Source organism: Dermacentor albipictus, chromosome 2 (genome assembly GCF_038994185.2).
Source record: "Dermacentor albipictus isolate Rhodes 1998 colony chromosome 2, USDA_Dalb.pri_finalv2, whole genome shotgun sequence".
Taxonomy (NCBI): Eukaryota; Metazoa; Arthropoda; class Arachnida; order Ixodida; family Ixodidae; genus Dermacentor; species Dermacentor albipictus.
The window spans coordinates 137,830,646-137,843,265 of NC_091822.1; the positions used below are offsets into that span (position 1 = coordinate 137,830,646).

The window sequence follows — 12,620 nt, forward strand, 5'->3', positions numbered from 1 at the left end:
ATGAAGTCATGTGATGCCTCTTAGAGAAGCAGCACACTGCGCGCTTCCCGCTTCTTTGCACGCTTCCCGCTTTTTTGCACAGTCTCCGGGATCGGCCCAGATTTTTTTGTGAGCACCGAACCCGCCGATGCGAAAAGATACGACCAACTAGCCGATAACAGTATCATTGTAAAATGCTGCGCAAGAGCAGTATTGGTACTTCAGCCCGTATTATTTCTGCGTATGAAGTGATGCTTTAAAGGTCCCACTTTATCAGACCATAAACAAAAAATTTGTCCACATCTGCGACAGAAGACAGATTGCAGCAGCGGTCGATGACAGTTGTTAATGAATTTGGTGTCACCTTCAAACACAGCTGCGTTCGCGCGTTGCTCTTCGAGCTTGCTGAAGTTTCTGCAGCGAGCTTAATGACGTGGAATGCGAATGCTTCCTTTGTTTCCCGAGTGAAACGCCACGTTCGACGACACTACGGCTCCATGAAATTCCGGTAAGTCTTCTTGGAATCCTAAAGCTGAGTGTGGAAGTCGAATTCAGCGTTACCCATTTTAGAAGACATATTCAGGGACACATGCGTGCACCGTATACCCAAACCTCGCTGCGGTGGACACCTCAGGAGCTAATCTGTACGCTGCCCCTTACTACACTCGCATTTTACAGTCAGTTATACTTCAGGTTTCTTTTCTTTGCTTCTTTGTAGTTCTTGTGTTCAATGTAGCAGTAGCGCTTCCGCTTGTGTGTGATGTATGTGTTACCATAAGTGATAATAATAATAATAATAATAATAAATAATCGTTTATTGCCATCTTTATGGGCCATAATTAACAATATGGGCCTTTCAAAGCCAACTAGCGGGACTTGCGTGACTACGCCTAGCATTAAACCATGAGAAGAAAAAAAAACACTTCAGGTTAAAAAATATTGGCAGTAATCAGCAGAAACAAGGTGTTAGAGAACTTTGAACTTTTAGGGAATGTCTGAAATCGACAACTAAGCAAAGCAATATCATCCGTATGTACGAGATCTGCCGAGTATTCTTGAAGCTGCACAATGAATGTACAATGAAAACCTTTTCTGGAAGCTCATTTTCCATAATGCGTACGTATACACATCTTCTGGCCGTAGTAAAGAGGGGTACTACGCAGTGAGGTAGCTTATCTAGTGATACAAGAGCTACATAATTATCTGTAAAATTACCATTCCAAAAATTGCGTGTTAGGACTGTTACCGAAAACAACGCTTTAACAGTGTGAAGTCATCGGAACTGAATCCAGCTGATACTGCTAGCGGAAGTAGCATTGTACTCACTGCACTTCGACATAATAATGGGATTACCTATGTTTGGGAACTTCACGAACTTTCAGGGGCTATCTGCATGTCTACATAGTAGTTTTCCCGCCACATTGGGACACCGTGTAGCCAATGGACAGCACTGAGTGCAGTATTGGGAGGCACTACAGAGGAAGTAAGGTTCAAAACCAACCGTCGGACAAACTTGGTTCACTGGGCATGTGTAACCGGGTCTGTGCCGCTCTGCAATCACAAAGACATCATTAAAAAAATCTTCTTACGAACAAGAATATGCTTTAGAAAATTTACGCACTCTGCAGGGATGGTGCAGTTGAGTGACACCTTCAAGGGTGACAGTCCTTGCAAAGCAAGAACACGGGGATACCCACAGGATTTGTCTTAAATGAATTTCTCATTTCGTGCTTGTGAAACGATAAGGAATGGTTCAGATATGAACGCCGTACAACTCAGACATTATAGTTTTGGGAAAGTGTAGCTTTCGTGTATAAAGTATGCTTAGCCTCATACGCGTAATCACCGGGAGGGGGGGGGGCGAGGAAGGAGGAGCACTTTCTCACCCAATCTCTGAATTAGGGGAAAACTATGCCATTTGACACCCCCCCCCCCCCACATACACACACACATTTGAAAGCCGGGCATATGGCGCTTGGAGTCCCGACCAAGCTCACTCAAGTCTATGGCAAGCCGCTTGAAGCCCTAATAACTGCGTTCTGGCCTCTCCACCAGCTGCAATAGGGGTCTCGGCGACATTGGTTTTTCAAGACACTCATCAACCGGTATGCGTATAACACACATGGTCTACTCGATTCGAGCTGGTAAATTTCACCACCTCCCCGAGTCTGCAGTTGTATTTCAAGACTTGATGTAGGGAAAAGACAAAGACAAAGACAGCCTTGAAGAAGACAAGCCCACTTGTCTAAACGTTGGCTCCTGCATTCACCTTGTTCACGTTTTGCTCTAAGACTTGATGTATGCACTCATTCGGGCTACTTGGTCTGTCGTATGCTAGAAACCTCTATAGTGCAATTGACGTTCGCTGTAGTCTCAAGACTGCTTTAATTTATTTGGCCGTGAATGGTTTTCTCAAGGTGAAACTAGAGGCCGCACAAAGTGTTCGCTTCTCGCTCCCACTGTTCTTCATCACGCCAGCGCTGTGACAGCGAGTGCTCGTGGCCATCAAATGATATGTGTTTATATTTGCCTGTGCGTGCGTGAAACCATGCTTGTCATAGACGTTTCTACCCATGAAGGGCGGGGGGAGTCATGCTCCTCCCCCTCCCACAATCAGAAGCGAGAAGGGAAAAGAAGGTCACTCGCACCCCCTCCCGTGCCTGCACACAGACTCCCGTGAAAGCGGGCAAGCGGGCAATGTCGGCGGCACACTGACAAATCGAACAAATCAATAGCTGACCTCAAGTTCTCGCACGGAATTGCGGCTTCATAGGTGTGATTTTCTTTATTGCGTACACCCTTCTTGAACAGGTAGTATTGTCTTCCGGTCGTCGCCGCCACGTGTTCTAGCAGATGATGCTCAGCCGACTGAATTAAGCAGTTAGGGGTTGCCGTACTTTGCGGTCCGAAACGCCTGCGGGCTGTGCCTTTCAAGCCAGCGTTTTTTTTATTTTTTTTATTCAAGTACCCTAAAGGCCCATGCGGGCATTACATAGGGGTGTTACAATGAATTAGTGATATATACAGTATACGCATTTAAACAGATAATGCATGCTACAATAAAAAGAACACAAGCGGAAAAACGGGAAAACAAACAAAAGAAACCAGTAAGAGCAGACAACTACACGTCCTAAACGCTGAAGATACATATAGATTTAAACTGGGTGTTACACAAAATCAGCGTAGCTTGGTCAATTTATACAAGGAAAAATACTTGATAAAAACGTTAACATACCATAACATATTGCATAAACAATGAAAAGTACAAGTGGATCAAATTTTATGCAGTACAAGTGACCCTGCGCTAAACCAGAACAAAACCATTCGCGCAAACATCAAAATATGGTGAGGGAGAGAAAAAAAAAAAAAAACAAGGCGCGCAACAACACAGTGATGCCTATAACAAATGAGCACGAGAATACTATGTTAGTACGTTAAAATGCTGTTTTAGCTTTGCTAGAAAATCATCGTGACTTAGAGCTGACACGATTTCATGAGGTAGCATATTCCAATGATATATCGCGAGAAAGAGGGGCGAGTGTCTCAAGAAGTTAGAGCGCGCAAGAACGGGCTGCACTTTAAAGGAATGATCAAGGCGCGGGAAGATACGATGGGCGGGCCTGATGTGGCATGCGCTGAAAGACGACCCGCTGTGATATAGCTTGTGAAAATGGGAAAGAAGTCCTATCAGCCTTCGATTTTCTAGCGCGGGGAGATTTAGAGATATCTTTATGTTAGTGATGCTAGAATTTCGTGAGTAATTTTTCGTGATGAAGCGGGCAGCTCTGTTTTGTACCGACTCGAGCTTGTTTATGAGGTACGATTGATGCTGAGAAAGCTGTGGGTAGGTTGTCCAAAACAAGTTTAATCCACCATTCCTTGCGTCGCCCCGCGTTTGTTGGGGCCGTCTCACTTAACCGTCTTTGAACACATAAAATCAGATTTGCTTTATTTATTTTGCCGGCATTAGACCAGTGGTGGCATTTTAGCGATCTTGTCGCTAGATTTAGTGAACTTTTTTTGCCTGTTTATGGCAAAGCTTTCTATGGATTGGCGATATTTTAACGACTTATACGTTAGGTTGATTGAAAAATGACTTTCTAGAACGCATTTAAACAATAAAAAGGTACGTGTAAGTGACCGGAACTCGCTGTACTATGCGTAGCCTTCGTGATTGTGATGAACAAACGGCTGACTTCACATTGGTAGCCTTCACGTTGTGATTTTGCTTCGCAGCACCGTGGTTTCATAGCCATCGCAGTGCTCACAAAGTTTAAATTTGTTTATTATTAAGAAAAACCCTATTTGAATGCGTTTAAACGCTGCGGGTTCAGTGGTGTCACTAGATCTATTAAGTTAGTAGGCGTACGAGAGCGCCACAGAGGGCTAATTTACCAAAACGAAATGGAATAAATTTTGTGTTCAGATTTAGAGCACAACAGGTGGATAAGGCCTATAGACTGCGTGAAAAAGGCGTAAATATAGAAACGGCTGAGCTCGTTCTCGTGGGTCTTAAGAAATCGCTTCCGTTTGTCATGGCTTTCGGACCAATCAGTGCTTAAGGGCGGCTTTCTGGTAGGTCACGGGCGAAAATGTGGTATTTGACCTCTACAAAGCTCGGGTAAATGTCGTCGCCGTGGTGACAACATTTTCCACGTGTGTTCCGCAGAATAGAGTTCTGCTGTATTACGAACGTCGAGAAGCAGAAGACATTTATGAGTAATATGTAGAATAAGTGCATTTTAATGCTAGGAAAACTATGTTGCTTTTATTCTTTTGAATCGTGCTGTATTTGTAACCTTCCAATATGAAGGTAATGAAGAAGTTAGGCTGTCATGATCCGTTATGTAAACATTAAAGGAAGAAGTTCGCATGTCGACATTTTCGAATACGAATCGAACACGAATAGATAAGTATTGAATATTGAATCGAATATCAAATAGACAAACGGACACGCTCAGATTCATAGCTAAATACTTATTTCGTATATTTAGGAGCACGCTTTTACTAAATGGACAGTCAGCTATTTATTTATTCATTCATTTATTTATTTCAAAGTACCTTACAGGCCCCAATCACAACAGAAAACCGATACATGAGAGCTATCATGGACAATTAGGAGGCTTTTAAACACAAGGTCACTACAACCGTCATGAAAAGAACTGCAGGAATAGCCGCTAAGAACCTTAAGATACTCTAATATATGGGTTTTGTTGACATTCCCATACCATGTGGCACAGGGTATTCGGCGTAGAGCAGAGAGAGAGAGAGAGAGAAAATAATGCAGAGAAAGGCAGGGAGGTTAACCAGAGGTAGTTTCGGTTGGCTACCCTGCGCAGGGGGAAGGGTTAAGAGGGATAAAAAGAGAAACAGAGTAGAAGGGGGAGATAGAAAGAAAGGGAGACAAGCACGAACAAAGCGCGTACACTACAGAGCGGTAGGGGGCGGCATTCTTAGAGTCTGTCGTGAAGCCCCGTGGACCGGAAGAACCTTACTAGCGCAAGTAAGGCCTTCAACGCGGATGTTCTTTCGGAGCATTGGCCTAAAGCTTTTAGTTCTGAAAGTGGACGATTGTCCAACTGGTCCAGTACTCTGCACATCACTTGTCTCTCAGCACTGTATCGCGGGCAGCAGTGCAGAAGGCGCATTTGTGAGTATAGCTAAGAAAAAAAAAAAACTATTTCCGTGAATGCTCTGTGGCGGAAAACTGTTAAAAGAGAAAAAACAGACATTTTCAGTTCTTGATCTCTAGCCTATAGATCAAGTCATAACTAAAATTTTTATTTTCATACACGCCATTTTTTCATATACCACGCACGGCGCGCTGTTTGCGGTATTGCTTTGATGCCCCGTGCCATAATCAAGATGGCTGCTCTACGAGTAAACGCATGTCGGCACTGCTCCGGCCATTTCTGTTTTGGAAAATCGTAAGAGGTGAGTGGTTTTCTTTTCAAGTACATTAGAAACAGTGCACAACGTATTCTTTTACGCAATATTTTCCGCGTGTTCTTGACATAGAACAGGACTACAATGTAGCCCGCAAAGAAAATTCAGGCGGACAGTGACAAAACTTAGCGACTACGTATTTCAGCGTACGTGGCGCTTTATGAGGTAACGTCGGATTTGGGTATTAAATTGAGCTTTAAGGCTTTTTTTTGTGATAGCACACGTAGGGGCTAGCGAGTGGGCTTTACAAATGTATTATTGTCTATTATTTCCTTTTCGGAATGTATTTGTTTTTGCTGCGGCTGCGAGAAAAAAACAAAACATGCGTGAGCTCTCAATGAAGCTCACTGAGCGACTTTAGCTCTTAGCTACGATCAAGTGTTTAGTTTATTCGAGTGAACGCAAAGTGCGACTTCTTTTTCTGTTGTGTAATACTTTATTTGTTTTGATGCTGGCATATGAACCCGCCGCCTATGAGGGCACATGGTATCCTGTATTGATTTTGTTGTTTCGTTAGCTGCGGTTCGAGTGCTTTAGTGCGTTACCGTCGGGAAATGACTTTGCCTGGCCACTGCCTAATTCGCTTCATATTGAAAATAGTTAGCGGGAACACTGGTCTGCGTGGCTTTGTGCACTCTCTGCGTATTTTAAAAGCACATCGCAGACGGGGCTAGTACCCGAGCCGCGAAGACATGCTGTCGCCACGCTCATGGCCGCGAAGAATTGCTCGCATGTTGTCTGCTAGCCTCACTTCCCCACTCTGACAATGAATAACTAAATATATGCATGGTAGACTGCAAAAATGAGAAACAAATGGTCAAAATTTGCGTAAATTGAACTGCAGCAACACATTTAGTAAATAAAAGTAATAAACAATTATCTGTCATTCTTTCACGCAAGTAATACCACCGCTTTAAATTATCAGGACTCTTTTCTACCTTGTGCCGTTCTGCTAGACATTGTTGCGAAAACAGCTGACGTCTAATTTATTTGAGACTGCGCATTTCGCGACCAGGTGCAAAGAGAACTGACGGAAGCAGCGCGAGAGGGACTTCGACTCCGCGAACAAGTGCGTATTCTGCGCGCGCGACCGCGTCTCGTACCTTGAAATTGATCTGCAGACGGCTCATGATTTTGTGCGCACTGTGTTCTCGCCGCGCTTGCGTTGAAGCGCTAGATCACACGAAGGTAACTTCGCTCGCTGCTGCTGCTGCTGCGCTTGCTCATAACAGCGTTGTGACAGCGGGTGTTCACGCTCATCGAGAGTGATGTGTTCACGTTTGCTCGTGCGCGCTGACACCATATTTGTTAATTCAGTTATTAAGCGAATGTTTCCAAGTTCCTGCTACCGATAAACTAGTATCGTTACTTCCTCTGGCTGTATGCTAATTTTCAATCGCAATCAACGCTTCGCCTTTCAGGCGAAAGTGCCACTTTCTTTTTAATTCGGGAAAATGAAGAAAGCACATGGAGCATATAGCACAACCCGGCATATTGATGTGGATTACATGAAGAGGACCTAACTTGAGCGACAGATTGTAATATCCAGGTTGCTAGGTAAAACAGTTCACTTAATAACTTCATAAGTATTACATTTGAAACATATGTACAAATTCCGAAATGGAGGCCAACACGTATTCAAGTCGTCGCATCACTTCTCCACTGATCGAATTCGATTCCGCCATTTTAACGTGTGCTTTCAAGTGAATAGTAAAAATAGTTTAGGAGAGTCATAAAAGAGGAAGTCATTAGAGAATGTGCACATTCGTTTTTGATATCATGTTCTAACTGGCTGCATGGTTTAAATAATGTTTAAACCGTAGTTGCACAAACGGTATGTTAATATTGTCAGGATTAGGCGACACGCATAAAAACATCCAGCAAAACGACCAAGATAGTGCTAGGGTGGTAATTACACTTGTGGCTGAGCCGGTGGCGACCTACCTAAAATCATTTTCTTTCTTTGTCTTCATTGTCTGCTCCTTTAAAATGAAGCACTAGTCATTCTCAATGTGTCGCCTTTTCTATGCTTAACTGTACTTAGTAAAGGAAACCGCACACGCCTCAATTAACCTGGCGCTCACACACCCGCTAGCTTAGTACATATTGGCAATAACAAAATGAAGCTTGTCAGTGCAATGTTCTGTATAGGCTTCTGCATTTCTGAAACAAACAGCGACCACCAACATGGAGTTGCGGGTGCGTTGTGTGTATGTGTGTTGTGTGCGGGAGTGGGGAGGGCGTGTACAATATGTCCAATGGTCGGTGCTGTTTGTTTCAAAGTGTATACGGTGCCACTGACTGGCCACGTACTAATATTGTGCAATTACCTGAAACGTACCGAAAGTGGCTTCCCACACGGCACTCAGATACGGACATACTGCAGGGCTTTGTTGACCACTGTTCAAAAACAAAAACAAAAAAAGAAAGAAGGTATTGTGCTTCACTGAGTTCTGTACAACCATGCTACTGCCATATGCATATTAAAGCACCACTGTTGTATTCAGGTAAGTCGCAGCATGACACCTTAGAGAGGAACCAAGCTCCAGCACCGAAGCAAGCAGCATGGCCTTGCACCAAAATGTTTCTCAATAATAAGGTGTCTTCATGATTGAGTTTAAATGCAAAAGTCTTCATCAACGTACTACCGAGGCCACTTCGAGTTTTTTTTCAACACCAATATGGTTTGATAATTAAGCTAGCTCTCTTGCATTGTAAGAAGTTCGCTGGTTCTGTTTTGTTTTCGTGTGGCTTATTTAGCTGTCAGTTTTTCTTGCTTTAAAATAAAACACATTTATATTTTTGTACAAAAGAAACTGTAGCCTCGTTCTTCTTTGTAACATCATTTACCACAGTGTTAGTGCTGCCACGTAGTCTTTGCCGTGCATGACACCATGAAATATCTGGTTCCTTGGTTTATTTAGAAAAAAAAAAAAACACTCGTCGCGGTGGCTAAGCAGCTATAGAGTTGCGCTGCTAAGCGGGTCGTGGGATCGAATCCTGGCCACAGCGGCCGCCGCTGCCGCATTTTGATATGGACGAAATGCAGAAATGCCTCTGTCCCGTGAATTAGGGGCACGTTAAAGATCCCCTGGTGATCATAATTAATCCGGATTTCCCCAATACGGTGTACCTCAGAATAAAATTGTGGATTTGGCACGTAACACCCCATAATTCATTCATAGAAAAAAAAAAACTAGCGTTAGAATGAAACAATTTTCAGGTGAGAACAATTTTTCTATTTTGCGACTCAGCTACGATGGTTTTACTTAAAAAGAGCATTCGATTGTATCTCCATTTTTAAGATGCCCACATCTCTTCAATGTGCACTTCACGATATCTTGACACCGTAGCGTAATGCACACCTACCATGATGCCTCATACACACTGCACATCCATCATGATGATATCTTGTGTCGCAAATTTGTGCTTGAATACATTCCGTCACTAATTAAAAATAAATTTACTGATGGGGTTTGGGGAATTTCGTAACCTGGCCAGCAGTGTCTATTATACGCCAAAATGTGCGCATTTATTTGCTTCGCTCACCTTGCTTTGAAACGGCATCTACTTTTTCCTGTTCTTCCTTCTCCACGTACGCGCGCGGTGCATGGCAAGCGGGAACTCATCCACAGCCTGACAAATTGAGTTTTAAGCTGTTCTAAAACCTGGAAGAAATGCGATGCTGCTTGTTTTTCTGAACAACAGTTGTATTATTATGCTTGTTTTCATATCTATCTGTACAGTGATGTATTGATGTAAAATAAAACAAAAAATTTTCATTTACAATGCCCGAAATTACAAATTATTTCTTGCAGCCACTGAGAGAAAAAGTGTTGACCATTTTTATCCGAAGCTCATGAAAACTGAATAAAGTTAAACTGGGACAAACACATGCGATACGTGTGACCTTTGACCTTTTTCACTGCAGTCGAACATCTTCAACTTTCAGCACACAGCCTAATTTTCGTTTTGACACAAGCTGCATATTAACGTGATATTTCTCATTTTAGAATGAATATGTGACGCGCGATAGTAAAACTCAAATATGAGAGAAGTTCACATGAAAATGGAGGCTAGAAATTATAAACACTTGTCGAACAAGGAATGTCGGCTGCAGTGAACCTTTCTACAAAAAAAAAAACATTCTCTTTGTGAGGGGGGCAACCGCCCTCACTAAGAGAAATGCCCTTTCAAAGCGTTGGCTTCAGTGATATTTCCTGGTTCGCCCGCTATACATCACGATAGAAAATTGCCTTTTCACGTCACATTTCTGTTCAGTGGAACAGAAAAAAAGTATCAGAAAAATATAAACAGAAGACAGAACTTTTTCTGTGCCTTAAAATGAATAATTGTGTAACACATACATTTTCTTTGAAATACAACTGACGATAATATTAAAATAACAGAAACATTTTAACACAAAACAGAACTTTCCCTGTAATAAAAACCAGATAAGTGTCTTTAAACACAAAATTTATCTTAATGTTAAACAGAAAGAACTTGTTAAATATTAGAAAAAGGAAAAATGAAGAAGAGAGCCTTACAGAATCTTTCTGGCAAGGCAGCTGCCAGAAAATATCTGTTTCTTTAAGGAAAGAATTCTTACACTACTGTGTGTGGGTGTCATCGCACACGTGACAGAGCTTCGGGTGGGGAGGAGATGACGCCATGTTATGGGTGTATGAAATGAACGCGTAAAATAAAAAGCAATAATTAATGAGGGGACAATTAGAAATCCACCCAATCGTAGCAATTACTACAGAGAAAAATCAGATGGGTTCTCAAAAGAAAAACCTCACAGTGGAAGAAATATTAGTGTTGGTTCGGGACCCGAACCCGGGACCACCTTCTCTGCGGGGCAGCCGCCTTAACATATGAGCTAACCGGGCGTCCAGCAGATGGCAGGGCGAAGTCGAACTTATCGACATCTCGAAGCAAAAGGCAAGAGTTTGACGAAATAGTTCTGCAGATATATATTTTACCTTATGTTTGATGCCCGCTCAAGCCACAGCATGCACTGCGGTGCCGATGCACGTAAGTGCTCAGGAACGCTCATGTGCGTGATCGAATGCTCGTGCCAGCAGTGAAACCGACAATGCTAGCCCCGTTGGGAACAAAATCTGGCGTCGACCGTGCGTTGACCGCGAGCGAAAATTTTCTACCAACCACAGCACGGCCCGCACGGCATTTCTACCAATCACAGAGCGGCGCGCGGTCGGCGTTCGGTCCCTTGGAGCACCACGAGATGGTGCTTGCCTCTGCGCATCCTAAAGTCCCTAGATAAAAAAAAAAGTATGCAACGTAGCGGTACTTGTTCTTTGCTCCGTGCCCCTCACTCTCGAACTTCCTCTTTTTTCTACTTCATCCGAATGTGTGGCTGGTGTATTGCTTGCACGTGATGTTCTAAGTGGCTAGTGGTGATGTTTAATATTTTTTACAATGTTCAAAACTAGTGCGAATGTGTCAATGATCTGGTCGGATTTTTGCCTGAGGAAAAGGCGTAGTCGTAGGCAAGACATACGATGAAGTTTTAGAGTGTACCACGGCAGCTGGCATAAAAAGGCACACTGCACTGAAATAATCTACATGAGAAGCTCTTTGCCGCCACGACGCTCGGCTGTGCTCCCTCAGGGGTTGCGGAATCATGCTTTATTTCTCCCTTTACATCAGTATCCATCTTGCAGCTCTGTGGTAGCTACCGGAGCCTCGGAGAATGAGGGAGGCGAATACAACCAAAGTGAAATAGTCCGCGTTTTGTTGCCTGCTACCGACGCCTGTAGCTTCCTGGGTTCGCAGCGTCCGTCGTTGCTCAACACTTCAGAAATGTGGCGTGCAAGCAGAAATGCGAATACCATAGAGAAAGAAAGTATCTTAGGGAAAGTTTTCCCCAAGAGTGTACACTCCCATAGAGCCCAGTGGCCGAATTGGCTGCTGGGCACCTAACCGCCGACATTAATACCTGAGCCACACTTCATATTTCGGTTTTGGGTGCGCGCGTTTTGACCGCTAGCTGGAACGCACTACGACGGCTGCGCTGATCGGCACGGCATTTTTTTTTATTCTACTGCTCACCCGCGCGCTGTTTCGGTTGAGAATCACCTAATTATTAAGTAAAAAGGATTGCCAACGATCTTTCCAAGCCTCCATAGAATATGTGCCACGTGCAATTTTACAAAGACGCAAGACACCTTATGAAATGAGGAAATGTTTATTTTACTCTATACAAATGCTCCTTCCGGGCTTTTTGTGCATTCATCCAACGTTGTGGCACCAGATAAGCAGCAGTAGCTCCCGGACGAAGCTCCAGCGGACGACGCCAGCTGTAAAAGTAAATTAAAAGCATGTGTAATTCTGGTATTAACACCTTATAGTAATAATGCGTGTAATGGCGAAGCGTGTGAAAGTGGTGAATCGGTGGCATTACAAACAAAAGTAGGTCGCTTTTCCATAGATGGCGTAGAAAATACCCGACTCCATATCATACTGTACATAAAATATGACGAAAACATCCGGTTTTCAAGCTTTCGCCCATTCCCGCAGGTCTTATTTACTGCACTTTTAGAGCAACTGCACGTTTCCAAAAGAACTTGGCTTCAACCAATGCGATAGTACGCTACGTATACACAGAGGTGGCCACAACGCAGGCTCTCAACCAGACCATGCTAGACGCTCGCAGAATTACTTCTTCTCTC

At 43.4% G+C, this 12,620-nt stretch overlaps 1 protein-coding gene across 2 annotated transcripts in view; it reads left to right on the forward strand.

Moving 5' to 3' along the window:
* Positions 1–433: 433 nt before the first annotated feature.
* LOC135918587 (beta-1,4-N-acetylgalactosaminyltransferase bre-4-like) overlaps positions 434–12,620 on the forward strand; it is a 74,385-nt gene continuing 62,198 nt past the window's right edge. The window contains exon 1 of one of the 2 annotated variants that reach the window (XM_065452217.1): positions 434–487. The gene's annotated coding sequence lies outside the window, so the exon portion shown is untranslated. The remainder of the gene's footprint in view (positions 488–12,620) is intronic. The other variant, XM_070533999.1, reaches the window with a different exon arrangement.